This window comes from Plectropomus leopardus, chromosome 10, assembly GCF_026936395.1.
Source record: "Plectropomus leopardus strain MGB_pleo_1.0 chromosome 10, ASM2693639v1, whole genome shotgun sequence".
In the NCBI taxonomy this organism is placed as follows: domain Eukaryota; kingdom Metazoa; phylum Chordata; class Actinopteri; order Perciformes; family Serranidae; genus Plectropomus; species Plectropomus leopardus.
The window spans coordinates 34,101,081-34,121,240 of record NC_142185.1 but is presented as its reverse complement, the minus strand read 5'-3'; the positions used below and the strand labels follow the sequence as shown (position 1 = coordinate 34,121,240).

The following is a 20,160-nucleotide window of genomic DNA, read 5'->3' as shown; positions in this document are numbered from 1 at the left end:
CTTCTGCATCAGTTCATTGGACTGTTTAATCATTGCACACGTGTTGTTTATTATTCAGACTCTTTCTCCTCAAGAGTTGGATTAATACCTCTGCATTCGTATTTATTTGGTTTGGTTCATGATGCATAATATTCAGTTCATTACTGTCCTTAACGCTCATGGTTTCTTCATTTGAATATGTTGCCATATTGCTGCCTCCACGCTGCTCTCAGTCTGTGCTTTTTTCATTAACATGCAGCCTGTGAAAAGTGGAGTGGCTCAGTGACATCAGAGAGGGATTTACCTCGTAGGATCAAAGCCATCCTTGATATTAGTGTCCTTCACCGCCTCTTCTGCATCCCAGCTCCCACATCCGCCCACATGAGTCGGCCATCTGGGATGATTTCAAGAGCCTGTGTGCTCCAGATTAAGACATAATGAGCATGGGAAATCACTGCACTGTTTCACCTGCACATGAATATAAAGCACAAGCTCAGTCTCTTTTTATGTAGCAATATTGTTTTTATTAAATGAAGCCTGTATAATAGTATTTTTTTGATAACATGAAGTCTATAATTCAAGGCAAATAATAACTTCACAATTTTACATATAAACAGTTTTTTTCTTAATGTATTTGCAATTGCAGGGATTTTACTTCATGTTTTTCTTTTAATATTATTTTTTAATACCAACCAATCAATGCCATTAAAGTCCACAATGTCTTCCTTCTGGAGCTCAAATTTCCCAAACAAGCCTCCAGAGACTGGAGCGAAGTCTCTAACGTTGGACGTCTTCAGTTGATAACGCGGCCAGAAGGAACCTTTTGTGGCCGCATGATTGACCGCTGGACGGCGTCAGGTTGAATTGTTGCCGGTGATGATGACATATGAAGTAGGTGCTGTCTGCTGACATATAATATAATACAGGGTTCCCACAGATCCTTCAAAAGTCTTAAAAGGCATTGGATCCATTAATCTAATAATAAGGCCTTAATAGAATAAAAATGCTAATACATCAGAAGTATAATTTTTATTAATTGTTTTTATGATGTTGCACTGTAAAAGCTAAAAAAAAAAAGAAAGAATAAAAAATAAAACTGAATAATAAAAAATGAAATAAAATAATAATAATTTACTATAAGCGTCTTGTCACAACAAAGTCACGTTTTATGCTTTAATGAGTTTTGGGCCAAAAGTCTCCCTTATCTTAAATAGCTCATGTTGTTTTTAACCTTAAGTTATGGCTACTGTAAAACTGGTCTTAAATGAAATTCTGGGCATTAAAAAAGTCTTAAAGCCAAATTTCTTTGAGCTGAAGGAACTGAAAATGTGGCTTTTGGCGTCAGGATCTTATGCTGAAAGCACTGCAGAAGCTGCAATATTTGATGACTTCTGAGTGCGGATGGGCTGACTTCCTCCTCCTGTCATTTGAGGGAGGACAGCATAGGTCACGCAATTACAGCATCCTGACTCATGATTGCGTGGCTTTTATATGAATTACTGTAAATCAAACTGGGTTTTAAAGGCTGGATATTTAAGCGGTAAATAGGTTTAATTTTATATATTTCCACCAGATTTATGTTCTTGGAGTTTCCGTGAAGGCTTTGCGTTTTGGGGATTGGCTGAAACCACTGATGCTGTTGTTTTTCTTGAGAGGACAGTCTTTAGATTGAGGGTGCAGGATGTGACAAACAGCAAAGGTTTGGGGCTCATTTTGAATTTGTATGTTGGATGCTTTCACCAGCTGAGCCATCAGTAGTCAGCCCAGAAGTTGACCTTTGAGTCAGATTTTTATTTATTTATTTTTTTCTTGACAGTTTTTGAGAGCCAGTGTGTGATGCCACCGTCACCAAGAGACAGAGTTAGAGATGATGTCGAGGCCTTTGGGGCCCGACGAGGCTGTAAAAGAGGTTGATGGGTAATTATGTAAATTCATCATTTGACTGCTCAAGCTGTTGATCTGACCTATTTAAAAGGTGACATTTTAAGATGGATTATTTGTAACCAGTGCTGCTGTCCTGCACTATTGATTTGTTTGTTAACTACCATATCCATCAATGCAGCAGGCTTTCACCAAAGCAGTTTAAAGGTCGCTTTAGTAGTAAACCTTAAATTACAAGACGATTTTGCACAAAAACCAAAAAAGACTTTCGACGCCTGACTCCTAAGACACATTCAGCATCAAAACATTAGCCTTTTAATAAAGTTAAATGCATGAAGGGCTGGGGCGAGACGAAGGCATGTGTAAAGACGGAGAGCTCAGAGATCCCTGAGGTTGCATAGTATTATTGGAGCAAGATTTGGGTGAAAGACCTGATGGGACAGGGGCCCAAATCTACCTGGGATTAATGTGGTTATTCGGTTTGTACCATAGACTGTATATAAAGATGGACAACATGACAGGTCCCCCAGAGTGTAGCTTTTCAATCTCGATCGCCCCCTGGTGTCTGACTGCAGTATAGGTCATAAAGCCCGCCCCTCCATGTTAGTGAATGCAACATAGATCAAACTACAAACGAAAAGCATACACCAAATAGACAGATGGTTCCCAAGATGGTTTCAGTCTCTGAAGGTTCTCATCACCCTGATGTTTGTTGAAGTGTTTTTTATTTTGTGATAAGTTCGGGTTTTAATGAGTTATTCAATTCTACAAAAAGGGAATTTTTTGCAATGAATGACAGCTGTGACAATCCATGCGCTTGCATTTAATGGAGCTGCTCGCAATTAATTTAACAGGGTTTTTTTTGGGGCAGGAACTCCTCCACCACGGATGTTACTACTGCACAGACTCCGGCTCCAAATGACGTCACCAGCGCTAGGTGGTAGCGGCCATATCCTGGATATTTTAGCTTCACTTGAGCATAGCGAGGGTAAGTGGTGGCTATCTTTATATACAGTCTACAGCAGAGATGAGTCACTTAAATCTAATTTGGCACATTGCATTTGTCTGTGAACAAACTCAGTATTTTGGGGCAGTCCCAGACTGGCTCTAAAACGGAGGTCCGACATCACACAGTGAGAAAGGTTCATGACGGCTGTGGTCTCAGTCTTGCGATCAAAGTCAGTCAGACAATGTCAGAAATTTGGGATTACCATCGCACTGTGTTTCAGTCTACATCTACTAACCAACCAAAAGAAATGCAGCATGAAATGATGCACCAATCAGCGCCACATTGCTAAATGCTAATAGATATCAGTAAATACTTTGAGCTTCCATTGCAAAATTGGCACACCAAGTTGGCCTCTTTTCTGCAGCCACGACCACGTTCACATTCTCCTCCTTCTCTTCTTCTTCAGACTTTTTTCGACACACGTTTCGTTTGTTTAAATTTTTCTCTTACCACCACGCAGCGTAGATGGATGATGCACAGACGATGTTTTGTTCTTGCTTATTGATGGACGTACATCGTAGTCTGTGATTCAGGAGGTGATGTCGTCGTACAGTCAGCATACGTCAAAGTTGATGTCGTACCCAAGTTTATTAGATCCATGTCGCACGGTGTAGCTGCACTGAATTTCTGAAATTGTTTAAATTTCACAGTCTGCATGAGGCTTAACACAATGTCTGAGGTCCTCAATACCTTTTGAAGATTTCCCCTTTGGGAAAGAATAATTTTTTTTCCCATCCCCTTGAATTTTGTTCAGTGTGCCATCTTTCCTGGCAGTGATCTCTCTTGTGTCCTCACCAGTTGGTCGTCTTACCTGCTGGAAATTACCAAATTAATAATTCATACAACCCAGTTCTATTTTTCTTGTTTATTCGTTCAGTATTCTTGTTCCCCAAATCAAGTCCTTGGAGTATGATTTGGAGAGCTTTTTGTTGCTCGGCCAGAGCTTGGCAGCTTTATTTAAGACCTTTTGTGGTCTATGAGGTTATTTTTCTTGACTTCATTGCTCCCAGTTGCTGCACAGGTTAAGCCTGTCCAATGTTTGGCAAACACACATTCTCCTAAATGAGGAATATATTTGGACAGAGTTTCAGCATCCATCTCTCGGCTGCAGGCAGAGCAGCTCTCACTCTGTCTTTAGAGGCAGCTAAAGTACATCATATTTCCACAAACATGAAATTAATGGCAACAAAACAAATATGGAAATAACAGAATAACCGAGTGGTGAGGAAAGGACAGATGATAACTGGAGAGGTTTCACTTCCCTTTTTAATGTATAAGAACTGTCACGATCAGGCAGACGGTGCAGGGTGCTCGCCCTCCGAAAAAACCAGGCTCGCACATCATTAGTGCCCACCAGTATCGCTCCATTTAAGGAACTCTTTGAAATAACTGAACCTCTGTGTGATATGTAGAGGACTTTAATGTAAGGTCTATATGAGCTCTGTGCAATTAAAAAGGCAGTAATAAATATACTAAAAAAACACAAACATACTAAAAATGACATCAATACAATAAAAACAAACAAATCCCTGAGATAGAAAACAGACATTTAAGACACTATTTAGCAGCCGAGCCAACAAACATGTAAAACACACAGCAACATAAATCCCTATATTACCGGTTATGTTACCGGTAACCTGACACCATCTAATGGCGTATCATACGGCCGCAACATGTGCATTATCAGCTGACTGACACCTGACGTCACCTGTCTGCATTTCATACTGCCACGATGTGTGCATGTGTATCATGACACCGCAAAAAGTTCTGTCCAGTTTGTTACAAAGTGACGCCGCTTTGTCATACTGCCGCAAATCGTAGCTTTTGGCGTCATTGTCCGCCGCCGAAAATACTGACAAAGCGGCAGCATTTGACGACTTCAGAATGGGAACGGGCTGAACAATCACAGCCAGTAATAAAACATAACTTGTTCCAACAGTTTCCAACATCTTAAAACACTTGCAGTGTTTTGAAAGATAATTCTGACTGGAAACTGGGACTATATTTTCTCTGCAGTTTTTATTCATTTTTCCAGTTACATCATTTTGTAAACGGCTGTGATTTTAGAACGCAGCGACACTGTTTTAAAATAACAAAACCGTTGTTCTGCTTACTGACCTCCATAATATCTGTCAGCTGAAGTTCACATCAACAGGTACGTTACATCTCACTCCTGTTTGCATGAACTCCCTGACGGCAGGAGCTCACGTCACGGTATAATTGGGCATGCCATTGTCACGTCCTGTGTGAGGTGAAGTCGATCAATAGATTGATTCTCAGTGATTCACTTTCTCCCCTTTTGGCCACAAATGTCAAAGCTGTGCACGAAATTAACAGCTGAGGAAAATGTGTGTTCCTTCAGCAGCGCATAGACATCCCCATCACTCAGAGCCTGTTAGTTAATTAATTAATGAAACTAAATTCTGCCTCAGAGCTCATTTTAAATGGGAATCTCTGCTAATGCTGACTTCATTTCGAGATTCTCTCGAGGCTCTTCTGTGTTTCTGAGCAATATTGGCAAGCCTTTTTCAGAATATAGAATAATTACTACATTGGCTTTTAATCAATCCAGTGGATTTCCTTCTCTGTGTATCAAAAAAACAGATATTGTAGCCGACTGTGGATGCAGTGGCAGCTCAGAGTGATAGCTCAGCATTAATTCATCCTTATTCTTCTTTTCCCCAGAGGAAGTCCAGGCTGCTCAATATTCCAAATATAAATCCCATTATTGGCTGGCTGTGATGTATCTGGATCGGCTGCATACATTACAGCAGTTCAGCCAGCAGAGAGTAAAGAGGCCGAGCAGAGAAACTGACGCATAACTCTTGTGACGCAATAAATGTTGTCCTCAGTGTCTTTTTTACAAAGACTGTTCAAAGATTTTTTATGAAATTAAAAGTCAAACTCAAAAGCAGGTATTTTTCACTGACCTGTCCCTTTTTTTCCAGTAGATTTTATGCCACCAGTTGTTTTAACTATAACAAGGTTTTTTTTGTAAACGTAATCACACTTTCACCACAGTGGTTTTGATAAATGCACTTCCTCTTTGGTATGACAAAAAAGCACAATCTGAATTTTTTTATTTAGTGATTTGGTTGTATGTGTATATACATACACACCCATATATATATATATATATATATATATATATATATATATATATATATATATATATATATATATATATATGCTGACACATAATTCGTCCAAAATCTTGCCGCCAGACTTTACATACATGAGAGCATATGCACCATGCTCTCATCCCAAGTCATCACATGTTGCCCCTTTGCGGTGGAATTTGCTACTGTGATATCAACACAAGCACATGGTGGGATGCTGCTGCACGTGGTTACGTCTAGACAACAAAAGCACATGGCAACCAACACCAGGATGCACATGCTGGCACGGATGGTTAGGATTAGGATAGGAAAAAATCACATGCACATGGGAAGCAAACACTAGACTCCTGCATGAAAGTCCAGGGTTTGTTTGATCCATCCACCATGTTCCTTATATTCTGTTTTTTACCAGCGGTGTTTCAACCTGACACCATCCACTGGCGTATCATGCTGCCGCAGCAGGTTCCATCTGGCTACATGGTGGCATATAATAACACTGCAAACGGTTCTGTCTGGCCGAGTTCTCAGCTGACGCCATCCAGCAGCATATCATGCGGACACAACAGGTGGCTTTTTCCATCAGGATCTTATACTGTGCCTCAACTCTCTGCTGATGTCAGCTGGAATAGATTCCAGCCCGCTGCAACCCTGAATTGGATATGGTTACAGACAATGGATGGATCTTAAATGGGCAGATTTGTTGTTGTCTGTATTGTTGTTTTTGGCGCCAAAACAACATTTCCCAAAACACAACAACATTCACAAAACAGAACTGTGCCAAAACAAGGTATCTTTGCCTTAGATTTGAGTTTAGTGTTTAACTCTAACCTCACAGTCCGCCTCTTCTTCAGAACTCCTGCGAGCTGGATGCTTTTAGATGAACTCACCTTGTCTGCGGCTTATTAAATTACCCTCCATGTGTATGGCTTTTCTGAAATGACTGCCAGCTGATGGAGGAATGAATGCTTGATGTCAAGGCCGCCATACAAAAAAACATCCTACTCCTTTCGGTAATTGAGTTGTCAGCCACTTACCAGCCGCCAGTGTGCTCCATTATGAAATGTGCACAAATGTTACCAATGGCTCTGGAGAGCATCCCTGACTGATTTTTGTGACCTCTTTGATTCATACGCTGTGGGGGAGGTGTTGATGCAGATGAATGGAGCTCAGATGAGTAGGCTGGACAGACGGGGAAGTGAATGACTACTGCTGCGCTTATTTTCCATGTGAGATCGAGGATGAAAAAATCAGTCGTGTTACTGGGTGAAAAGACAGCAGAAGAAATGGAATTGAAAAAAATCTTTTGGGTGGTTTCTTGTTGTTGTCCCTCTTTGGCGCTCATGCAGCTGCTGTGCAATCTTCAAGCCACTGCGTCTGTCTTCTGTCCATTTATTACTGCCTCCCACTTCCTGTTTTGCAGTTGTCATATTGATTCTTATTGTGTGTGTGTGGCTGCGTGGGTGGAGGATGTGTAGTCAGTGGTGGTGAGGTGTGTGCAGAGAGTTTGATTCGTGGACAGTAAGTACACATGGAAACAAACTATAAAAACACTGATGGTGAAACTGGTTGTGACGTATTAACAATGACTGCTTTGTGAAAACAAGGCAAGAAAAGTTTACAGGAAGTGAAACAGCAGCAGAGCCCCAAACCCAACCACCATAGAGAGAGTGGATATCCAAAAATGAAACAAAGACCAGAGTTTCTGACGCCCTTTTCTCTCCCTCGAGGCAGCTGTGACATGAAACTGACTTGTGACCTTTCAACCTTCAGTCTGAGTGTCTTTGAATCTATTCTCAAAATCTCACCGTGTTCATACTGCATGATGCTTTTTGATGTTTTAACTGCTGTTTCTCCCTGTGATGAAACAAACACGACGTCCTCTCATCTCAACACGGTTTCACAGCACCTGTGTCCGAGCCCACACAAAGCGCCCACTCACTTCAGAAAACAACTTTTCACTTTAGTGGTTCGTTGTTCAAATTTACTGCTGTTTTGTAATTTCACAAAGATAAGGACCTAACTTTACCTTGGCACTAAGGGTCAAAACAAAATAACATTTCAGAAGACACTACAACATTTCCCAAAACACAACAACATCTCAGAAAACAAAACATTCAACAAAACAAAACATACAACAAAACAACACATCTCAGAAAACAAATCATTCAACAAAACAAAACATCTCAGAAAACAAATCATTCAACAAAACAAAACATACAACAAAACAAAACATCTCAATGGAAAAGGTGAACAGAAAAGGTGGACACTATTGGGAAATGATGCACAGAGTATACAGACTGGATGCCTGAGTTGTTTTATTTTTCAAAATTGACATTTTTCCATTAGACGTATTTCATAATCGTAATTTCAGTTTGCACAATTTGGGGTTAATGTAAACAAAATCCCTCACAGGATCTTTTTAAGGAGACTTGTAAACCGATGTATTCTGAACTGGTATGTAATGTCAGTTAAACGTGAGCTGGTTTCTCAAATGATATTGATAATGAAGTGTGATTACGTTTACAAAAAAACCTTGTTACAGTTAAAACAAGATCATGTTTCGGCTCATAACACCCAACTGGTGGCATAAAATCTACTGGAAAAAAAGGGACAGGTCAGTGAAAAATACCTGCTTTTGAGTTTGACTTTTAATTTCATAAAAAATCTTTGAACAGTCTTTGTAAAAAAGACACTGAGGACAACATTTATTGCGTCACAAGAGTTATGCGTCAGTTTCTCTGATATTCAAGTTACTTCATTATCTCTGACATTCAACAGACACCCCCCTCTTCCCGCCCTCTGACGGCCTCAAAAACCCACCAACCAGCGCTCAAAAGTTATCAGCGAATGTCGGACATTCTTTGGAAGTGGTAGAAAGTTGGAGCGAATCGTGTTTTCCTCCTCACATTCCTCTGGGCTACTTTGCAGAACCGAGGTAGCAGGAGAGCCAGTTTCCCTTTTTAAGATTACTCCATGTCCTGTAGGTTTTTTTTCTTGGTCCTTTCCCATCGTTAGGCTTGTCCCCATCTTTGGGTTGTGGCTTTACACTACAACCTCTGCTCATTGCTACCTCTCTTTGACAGCCCCCCCACCTCTCTGAGTTACAAATAAACGAGAAGCAACATTTTATTCGCTAAAATTGACAGTGGCTTAGTGCAACATCCAGGCGACAGGAAGATGGAAATGTGAGAAAAGAGGAAAAAATAATGCACACTCCTCTTGTTTCTCTGGGGATCAGCCTCTTTTGGCTCCAGCAGCAGGAAGCAAAGCAGGATTCTGTGAAACTAGGCAACACGTGTGTGCATGTGTGTGTGTGTGTGTGTGTGTGTGTGTGTGTGTGTGTGTGTGTGTGTGTAAGAAAGAAAAAGGAAAATCAGTGCATGTGCAGACTGTTGCTGCAAATGGAGCTGGGAGAGAGGGAGGCAGATAGATGGTTACTGGCTTTACTCATCAATGACTTCACTACAGAAATAGCCGGCAGCACAACAACAGGCCGACACATTGCAGTGACACCTTTAGAGCTGTGTGCAGGATGTACTCTGTAATGTGACAACTATACTGCAGAAGAGAGGAGATCTGAAGGAGGAGGCAGAGTTCGAGGGAGCTCGCCACAGTTTTATGTTGTCTTTTTTTTTTTTATCTTGCACTGGCTTTGACGTGCTCTGACACAGTTTCCTGCTTCCATGGCAATGTTAGTTTTTTCTTCAAGTAAATGTTGAGTTTTATCTCAATTTAGTGTTGATACTATTTTTACTTTGATTTTGAACTTAATGCTTATGTCAATATAGTATAAGCAGTAGTTTATTTGCAGCCATTTGTTGTCTTTTTTCCCCAATTCAAGTCAATTTTATACATAAAGCCCATTATCACAATTTGCCTCAGTTGGCTTTACAGCATATGACATCCCTCTGTCCTTAGACCCTCACAGCAACTAAGGAAAAACTCTCCCAAAAAAACTTTAACAGTGAAAAAAAAAATGACTGACAGAGATGTCGTATAGAACAATAAAATTATATTAGATCAAGAAATGATGCATAGGAAAGAGAGCGAGGGAGAGATGCACAACAACAACAAAAGTAACAATAACACAACATGTAACAATCGTAACAGACTTCCAAAGTAATGACTATCATATCATATTACATGCAAATATACATTACATGTCATTACATTATGAGTTATTACAGATAATAAAACGACATGCAGTTGGAATAAAAGAATAAATTTCAGGCTTTCTGATAAAGCAAAAAACTAGACTTGACCAGAACTTCTCTTAAAAGGGGCTTAAAAGGCTTAAAGGTGCTCCATGCAACGTTCTGCCCTGTTCTTATTTTAAAGTTGTCAAATACCGCTGCTTTGTCAGTGATGTTGGCGTACGATGCCGACACCAAAAGTCACGTGACGTGGCCAGACCAAACCTTTTGCAGTGCCGTGTTACACTGCCGGTTGGCCAGACGGCACCTGCCGTAGCGGCGTGATACGTGTACGGTCAAAGTTAACTGACACTGTGGCCAGAAGGAACCCGACACGTCTGCATGATACGCTGCTGGATGGCGTCAGGTTGAACCGCTGCTGGTAATGATGCAATGTAAGGAGCATGAAGGTCCCTACAGGGCGGTGTCCAACAAACCCCCGATATTAATGTGGGTGTGCGGTGTTCTTGCACGAAGCATTAAACTTTTGTTGCAATTTGGCCTGTCATTCACACGAGAACTGTGTTTTGAAAATTAAAACTTCTAAGCCTGGGTTCCACCACCCCTTATTCTATGTGCTACATTTACAAGAACGGCCCTATTACAAAACAAAAAGTCTTTACATTGAGTTTAAATAAAAAATCATCGGTCATATGATAAAATTGTGGAAACGATCCTCGTGTACACAAATCTGCAAAAACAACCAAAAACACTGTAGTATGCATGCAAGGCCAGAAGTTGGCGGTGTAACTTCATAATGACACACCACCGAAGAAAACCACACATCTGTGCAAGAAGACGTTCTTCTGCAGAACCGAGAGTATAAACAAACGAGAAGACAATGGCGAACGCATACACGAAAACCGACACCGTTAATAAAATCAGTAGCACAAACCCAGCTCGGTGGTCCGCCGTTGTTGTTATTGTTTTCCTCCCACTGTCGCGCATGACTGTTAGTCTGAAACGTAATGCACAAAGTGCCGCCGTGACGTCACCGTTCTCACAGGATCTGCGCATTGACGTTTTTCACGGCGACAGAAGGGGTGGCCTTTTCAAAAGATCACACCCTCGTTTCAAAAGTTTGCGTTTTCAGGCCCCCAAAATGCCGTTACAAACCGCAACAACGTTTCATGCAAGAACTGTTGCCGTGTAAACTTCCCCTCAGAAAATACGCTTTTTAAAAAGTTAGGAAAAACATGTATTTATAATATCATAGTCATATATGAAAAAATATTTTACGGAGCGCCCAGTAGCTTACCTGGTGGAGCGGGCGCCCCATGAAAATCTAAAAATTAAATAAAAATAAAATTTCTATGACAAAATTATTATAATTTTTAATCACTTTTTTCAAGTCTTCTCTGCCTTTTTTTTTGTCTGGCAATAATTGCTAGGTAATTTTCTTGTACTTTTTGCAAAATTTCCTAAAAATTGTTAGGGCCATTTCCTTTATCAACATGTTTTTTTTTTGGGGAGGGGGGTATTTGTTCATGTTTCAAAGGGTTAAAGCTTTAAATTTTCCCAAAGAGAGGATGTACAGGTTTAACCCTGCAGAGGGTGAATGGAAGAGGAAGAGACGAGCCACTCGCAGCTGTTGATCAGTGAGACAGAGAGGAAACTGAACACAGGGGGAGGCAGAGAGAGGGGGAGAGGAGCGTTAACCATGCGCACATGAGAATCAGAGAGAGAGAGACAGAGAGACAGAGACAGAGACGGAGAGGAGGGCAGCAGAGGGAGAAAAAGGCTTAATTAATTCAGGGTGGATGGGAGGGATGTTGCTGCTGTCCCCGCCGAGGCTCCAGTGCCTCTGCTGTCGTGCTGCATGAAGCTGAGCGTTTGTGAGAGCAGAGAGGACGACTCGGCTGCTGCTGCTGCTGCTTACTGGGAACCAGACACCAGTCCAGTCCAGCCACGACTCCACATCCTGGAGCCCACTGACTGACTGGCTGTGAGACGAGCTTCTGGGGATGTTTCAGGGACTGTAGTTGGAGCAGCAATGGCCAGAGGTAGGGGAGACTTTCCCTGCTCACTCCTGCTGTCCCTCTTCTCCCATATCTGTCTCCTTCTCTTGCTTCTGTGTCGACGATCACGCTGCTCTGTCTGTCTTTGACATCCCTGTGCTCTCTCTCGGTCTCCTCTTGATCTCCTCTGATCTGCTGTTTCTCCCTCGTCTCTGCTTTCATTCTCTTTTGTTTTGACACGTTTTACCCTCCGTGTTTTCTTGCAGAATTGACCCAATTTAGTTTCCTGCATGTGTGTTCAAATGTGCCATAACCCTTTTCATGCTCTAACTTTTTTGAAAAACATATATTTACAGTGCTGAAGCAGACATTTGAGGTGTGATTTTTAAAGCCGTAAACGGCAGCAGAACTTGTCTTGCAGTTGAGGAGGTTTGCTGGATGTGATATTTGGGGTGGAGATGGATTAAAAAACAAAATGTCTCAAGAGCAAAACAATTCGACATACTGTGTTTAGATCAGTGGGTGTGCAGTGACGGGGTCAAGCATCGCCTCTCAGGGTCAGGTCACTCTTTTCTTGGAAAAAATACTCAATGAGAAGGCTTTTTTGTGAGATTAATGACATGATCTGAAAATAGGCTGTAATGTGTTTCACCATTGGGGTGACCTTTGACGGGGAGTTACACGGAGAAGGGCATGACTGTTTTTGTCAAAATACTGCTCATAATCAGGTGCTGTATGTTATCATTCCTCAACCAGAATGTATTTAACCCTTTCAAGCCCGAGCAACGTGGCCCGATTCCTTTAAAGAACACAAGAAATTCAATTTTTCAAGAAATAATCAAAAAATTATCAAGAAATTTCCTAAAAATCAGAAAAACATAGTAAAAACAAAAACATGTGACCTGAATGTGTGTGTGTGTATATATATATATATATATATATATATATATATATATATATATATATATATATATATATAAATGTGTGTGTGTGTTTGTGTGTCTGTGTGCACGTGTTGTTTGTTTGAGGGAGGGGAGAGAGGTGTTTTTTTTTTTTTAAGTGTAACATAATTTTGGAAAATATAATTACAAGAATTATAAATACAATTTTCTGGGCATTTTTTTCTAATTAAAAAAATCCTTTAATTTTCCCTTTACTCTCTCTCTCTCTCTCTCTCTCTTTAGTAATAATTTTAAATATTTAATCATGAGAACTATTATTATTTAATATTGCCTAGCATTTTTCTTTTTCTTTTTTTTTTTTTTTATTTTTTAAAATAGTTGTCTTTATATATACAGAAAGAGACAGAGAATTTTATTACTTTACCCACCCCCTCTACTGTTTTTCTTGTCATATTTTAAATATTTAATTACCATAAATATAGTTTTTCTCTGGCTTTAATTCCTTTTCCCTAGACATTTGTTCAGGTTTCAAAGGTTTAAATGCACAAGAAAGCGGATGTCGATCCAGGTTTTAAAGGGTTAAGTTATTTGCAGCTATATTTCAGATTATAATCTTGTGGTGTATTCTGAGAAGAATAAAGGACACTATATTGTGCTCTATTATTCAGATACTATCACTTCATATTTAAGGTCATTGGTTTTTGAGTATATGTTGCACATTTTCACCTTCCCTTTCCAATCCCAGGCTGCCTCCTTGAGAGCGATGCTTTAGCATGAGACGGCCGACTTCTGGTGATTAATCTGCCGTCGGCACGCCTAATTACATCTCATCAGGCAATCACCAAATGCGATGGTTATTTATTCCTTGACGGCATCCGCTTTGTCGGTGATAAACATTATCTGCCCGAGTCGTGGCTGAGAGAGCAGAGAGGATCAGAGAGGCGGAGGATGGACGGAGGGGGAAACAGCTCACCTTCTGAGTCCCAGGAAAGGATAGTTATGTGTGTGTGTGTGTGTGTGTGTGTGGGTGTGTGTGTGTGTGTGTGTGTGTGTGAGGCAGTCTGCTGGGTCAGTGCAGGTCTGTGAAGATGGCGATGCTTCGTGCGCCATCAGACAGTAATTCATCACCTGGATTAAGAGGTGAACAATCTGAACATGGATCAATGTGATCCCGACGAGAGCACTCAAACTGATTCCTTTAATAATTTCCACCCTGACCCCAAAATGAGATAACCCTGATTACAAGATAACACCTTCCTGTTGTGCAACACCTGGTTTTTGAGGTTTTCTTTTAACCCTTTAAAGCCTGCATGCACATCAACTGTATTGTGCTGCATTCAGATGCCTTTCACAAGCATTTAAACCTTTGAGACCTGAGAAAATTCCAAGAAAGGCAATCAGTAACTTGGCATAAAATGCAACTTGCAAGAAATTATTAAAGGTGACAAGAAAATTACATGAAAATTAACAAGAAGAAAAAAGAGAGAATTATTACAAAAATTGTAAAAAAAAAGAAAGAAAAAAAAAACCTCATGGAAAATGTAATTTATATTTACAAGTATGATAATATATATTTAAAATTTGATTATTATTATGTATTATTATGCTGTGTATATTTATATTATTATTATTATTATTCATAATAATAATATCTATATGTATTTAGTTATGTTTATTTTAGCACTTTCATTTTTTTCTTTTTGTGCTAATTTTCACATTTTTGGTAACTTTTCAGATGCCTTTTACAGGCAAAATGCCCAAAAAATGGATTTATAACATTTTATTATATATTTATTATTTATTATATATTTTTTCATAATTAGAAAAAACTGTCTGTGTGTCTCTCTCTTTGCATATATATTTTGCACTTTTTTCAGGTCATGTCCTTGGTTATTTTTGTTTTTTCCTTTTTTTTCATTAGTTTTCAGGAAATCTTCATGTTTTTTACAAAGATTTATGCTAAATGCTGATTTATTTTGGGCGCAGTTCTTGAAAAATTGCTCCTTTTTGTTGTTTCCTTGAAAAGGACAACTTTCTTCGATTGTTAAGGGTTAAAGAAGAAACAGTTAAACAATTTGAGGTCCACATATTTAAGATCTTTCAAACACATTGTCTTATCTACAAAGAGTAAAAAAGATTCCTGTCCCCACAAAGTGAATAATGGAGTGGTTTTGTACATGAATCTTTAACGTTCTGAGTCATAATTGTCCCGAAATGAATCAGTGGCTTTTTGGCGTTGCAGCTCCCCTCACAGGTGACTCACAGCTCAGTCATGATACATTTTACTCCTAAGTTTAAAAAACAAACAATAAAAACTAAAACTTTGAAAAATTCAAAGAAAATGATGATGTAATTGCTCTGTTGTTAAAGGGATAGTTCCGTTTTTTTAAAGTGAGGACATATGAGGTACTTATCCACAGTCAGTGTATTACAGACAGTAGATTTCAGTCTGAAGCCAGAAGTTCGACATGGAAGCTAAAAAAAGTACCTCTGTGGACAACTGCAGCAACAAAACATGTTTAAGCCACCTAAAAAATCTACATCAGTGTAAGTGGACACTATATTTAGAATATTTTCACCACTTTACCTCACTGTCAAACAGAGATTGACAAAGAGGAACTGAAGCCGTTGTATCAGTCTCTTCAAAGCCAGACTACATTGAGAAAAGCAGCAATTTAACATCACTGAAAACAGGAGCTGCTGGTCTACCGATGCCTTGATTTCCTGGTTAATTTGTGTTTCTGTGGGACTTTGGTGTCTAAAAGGATTTGTTCAGATTTACCAAAGTCACAAAATATCACTAACTAACGAATTGATCGAAGCAGTGGTCGACAAACAGCCTCTGTGGTTTAGTAAACTAAAATCACTGTTTTTCTTAATGGAGACTGGTAGCTTTGACGAGACCATAAATGGAGAACTAAAGGTTTGCTCTTACGGCTTTCCGGTCAGACTAGACCGTCTGATGGCAGGAGAACTATGAAAATATTCTAAATATAGCATGCACTTAAACTGATAAAAAGTTTTTAGGTGGTTAAAATATGTTTTGTTGCTGCTTGACATTTGTGGCTAAAAGGGGAGAAATTGAATCACTGAGAATCAATTGATTGATCGACTTCACTACACACAGGACGTGACAATGGCATGCCCAATTATACGGTGACGTGAGCTCCTGTGGTCAGGGAGCTCATGCAAACAGGAGACGTAAAGTTAGTGTTGGTGTGAACGTCAGTGACAGATATTATGCAGAGCGATGTTTTATTTATTGGTTATTGGTTGGTTATTTTTTTAAAAAAATAATAACATGATAAAAATTTTGACATTAAAGTTTTGGATCTGGTGTGGTGTTAGAATGATTGTTTCTACCACCCGACTGACACTTTTCTGTCTATTTTTGCAGTATATTTCCACTACAGAATTTACACTTGTTGGGAATTAATTTATTCATTACCAGGAAACATGTAGCTATCAAAAGCCAGCAGAAAAAGCAGGTCTAACGGACTTTACTGGAAACATTTAGGGCTGTAAGACTGTGTGCAGATGAAAATTAAAAGGCCAAAAAACAATAACAGGATTGATTTGGTCCAATATAACTTATGAATAAAGGTCATTCAGTGGCTTGTAGACAGGTTGTGTTTGTCTGGTAATAACAGGCCTGCAGTGACATTATGTGACAACACTCACTGGAATGTAAAATCGGGGTCAGAGTATTCGTGATGGCTTTCAAGGATGTTTAAGTACCCAAATCATGGGATATTTACAGATTTTTGATAGAGCAGCAAGTCTTCCTCATCTATTATACTCCTCATGCATTGGGGAGTTGGCAGTTAGTATCATGGGAGACAATATTTACATTAAACTGTGACTGTCTCCCAGTGAAAGTCTTCCAGCAGCTTTACAGATTCTGTTTTGCAGCAGCAACATAAAGTGTGTGAAGTTCAAAGTCTGTCTTTAACACGTCTGCAAAGGTGCTGAGTGAGCATAATTGTTTCATGGGACACGCCCCCCTCTGATACCACGAGGCGCATTTCCATTAACCCTAAAATTTGCAAATAGAAATTGCGAATATAAAATATGCCCAGTGGAAAAGTGTAAGTCTGAAAAAAAACCCAGTTTTCAAAAAAAATATTTTTTAAAGTCTTTTTAAAAAAAAAAAAAAAAGCTAGGCAAAAATGTACAAAAAAATTATTTAATTTTTAAAAAAAATATTTGTTTGTTTATTTTTTCCATTATATTTAATAATAATAATAATAATAATAATAATAATAATAATAATAATAATAATAGATTTTTAGGTTTATATCTTTTTTTTAAAAATTGTAAGAAATTAAGCCAATTTGCAAGGGTTAATGGTGAAAGAGTAGATGTAATTTTAAGAACATTTATTATTATTATTATTATTATTGTTATTATTATTATTATTATTGTTATTAATAAGTAATTTTTTAGGTTTATATCGTTTTTGTAAGAAATCAAGCTAATTTGTAAGGTAAATGGTGAAGGAGTAAACAAGTAAAAATCATGTCTGGAGGGGATCTTCAATCATTCAAGGTGTCAATGCTTTATTGTGGAAGGAAAAAAAAGTTTTTGTGAGTTCAGGCTCAAAAGAAATCGTTTGAAGTTTACTCATATTTATGTATAACAACGCTAAACCACCACATGCCTCAGAGAGAGCGTTTAAATCAATTATCTAAAATTAGTTGGCATTTCCCTTTAAATCCAGTGCAATCAGTGGTTGTGCATAGCTCGGCCTTTTCCGTTCCCCTCTGTGTTTTAACACACAATCCCCCAGTTGCCATGACACCCAAGCCTTCCATAAATACTCCTGGTATTTGTGAGGCTCCATCCCCAATAGGTTGGAGAAGAGAAAGTGATGAGGATGTGAGCTGAGCCTGTAGCCGAGCTAATCGCAGATCAATCAGCCTCCTCAGATAGTTTGAGTGTCGGCCATGGTGCCATTTCAGAGCCCAGCGTGAGCTACAGCGGATCACAGCGCATCACACCTCTGATTCCTCTTTGCCGTAACCTTGACAGCCTTCACCTGCTGCAGGCAAACGACTGAGCGGCAAAACTTCAGTAGATGACTAACGACGCCGAGGAAGATCTGACGCTCGTGGCCTCGGCTGTGAAAACAGAGGTGAAAACTGAGATGATTCAGAGGCGGAAAGAAACGATCAGAGAGAAGATCACATTTAAAAAAAGAAGAAGTGGAAACAGTGAGCTCTGATAACGGGGGCGAGAGGTGAAGATAGTCCGGGACAAGAAGCAGGGATAGTGTATGTGTGTGTTATTGTGTGTGTGCAGTGTGTGTGTCTTGTCAAGTCTTGACGAGGGATCAGCAGCACTCCTTTTATGGGTAAAGATGAAGCTCAGTCTGCAGCCCCTAAGGTTAACTGTGCCCACATGCAGTTCACTCTGTGAAACAATGTCAGCCACTAAATTTGTCTTGAACTGCACGAACTGAAGAGCTCATTCAGGAGGACATCAGAGAGTATTAAAGAAGCAGTGTGTGAGATTTGGGAAGATTTAGAGGCGTGTAGTGGTGAGGACCGCAGATTTAAACTTGTTCCGGTTCAAATTCCTCCCTGAAAAGGAAGTGTGGGATGATTTTATGGGAGCTGAATCATCCACGAAGGTCTTTTTCTCTCCAAAACAAATGGACCTGGTGATTAAATCCACAAAAAACAAAGAAAGAAAAGCTATTTCATGTTAAAAGTAGGGCTGTCATAATGACGCATTAATTTTGATTAATTAATCACAGAAAAAATAAGGTGTTAAAAAATTAATGCTTATTATTCCCGTTCTGTGTTGCGCTTTGACCTGGTGCCTCATTGAAGGCCACAGTTGCTCTGTAGCATTAAGAAGAAAAAAAAAACACTGGGGAAAGGATTTTTTAGGATTTTTAAAAAATATATATATTTCAATTTTCTTAATTTTCATTTTGGCACTTTTTCAGTTTTTGTGATACTTTTCACTTTTTCATAACTTTTTACTGATATCTTTCTCATATTTGGGTAATTTCTTGGAAACCTGGATCGACATCATTTGCGTTCAGACTTCTTTCATAGGTATTTAAATCTTTGAATCCTGAGCAAATGGATTTCTTGGAAAAACATGAAAAAAGGCAAACTGGTTTAAAAAAAAAGAGTGATTGATTGATTGAAAAAAGTGTTATTTCTAAAAAAAAAAAAAAAAAGCCAGATAAAATGCCCAGAAAAATATATTTAGAATTATCTTAAGTATATATTTAATATGATGTGGCAGATTTGTTGTTATTTTAGACAATTTTTTTAAATTGATTTTCTTGGTTGTCTGTTTTTTTGTTTGCACCCATTTTATTGGCAAATTTTCAGGTAACTTTCATCTACTTTTTTTTTTTTAACTTTATTTTTGCTAATTTTTTAGTCATTTCTTCTTAAGTTTCTCATTGCGATTTCTCAATCACTCTGCTCAGGTTTTAAAGGGTTAAGTGGCTCATGGCCTTCTTTACGTGTTTTTTAAAGAAAGTGAACCAATTTGAGCCCGTTTCAAGGTTAAGAGAATAACATGCAATGTATGCCATTAATATATAATACTAAAATTACAGTATATTCCTGGATTTCTGTGTTTTGTGAGAAGAAACAAACAAAATGCTTTTGTCTTAAGTTTACTCTGCACTGAAAATGGTTTGTATCATTAACTTTGTGTCAATCCTGCCTCGACTTGACGGCCTTTCTTTCTTGCTCAAGTACTTAAAACATTTCCTTAAGCATCGCAGAACGCCACAAAGAGCCTAAGGAGCCATTACAGGTGCTAATTTGTCTGAACAAAGCGGAGGAAACCTGCCGCCGGATTCATGTGACTGAAGTGCTTGAAGTGCTTCAGTGACTAATACTGAAGAATCGGCCCTCTTTTGGTCTCGAGGGTGAATGACTTAAAAACCTTGGCCCACACTCACTCGAGCTGTTTGATTTTCTTATTCTGTAAAAAGCTCTGAATGTGCAGAAAGCGATGATGATGATGATGGCAAAGTGAGGATTTAAGGCACACACACACACACACACACACACACACAGATTTAGGTTACAGGAAAATGCAAAGCAGACACAAGATCCTGCAGGTGTGCGATGCTTTAATGTCAGG

The 20,160-nt window shown here is 39.0% G+C and overlaps 1 protein-coding gene across 6 annotated transcripts in view; it reads left to right on the top strand.

Annotated features, from left to right (window-relative positions):
- The window catches only part of dgkg (diacylglycerol kinase, gamma), a 166,604-nt gene that overhangs the window by 25,350 nt on the left and 121,094 nt on the right, over positions 1 to 20,160 (top strand). For 2 of the 6 annotated variants that reach the window (XM_088083699.1, XM_042494426.2), the window contains exon 1: positions 11,730 to 12,184. The exons of 2 other annotated variants lie outside the window; for them this stretch is intronic. The gene's annotated coding sequence lies outside the window, so the exon portion shown is untranslated. Of the gene's footprint in view, positions 1 to 11,729; positions 12,185 to 20,160 lie in introns of those variants that run through there. 2 more of the 6 variants (XM_042494427.2, XM_088083700.1) reach the window with 2 other exon arrangements.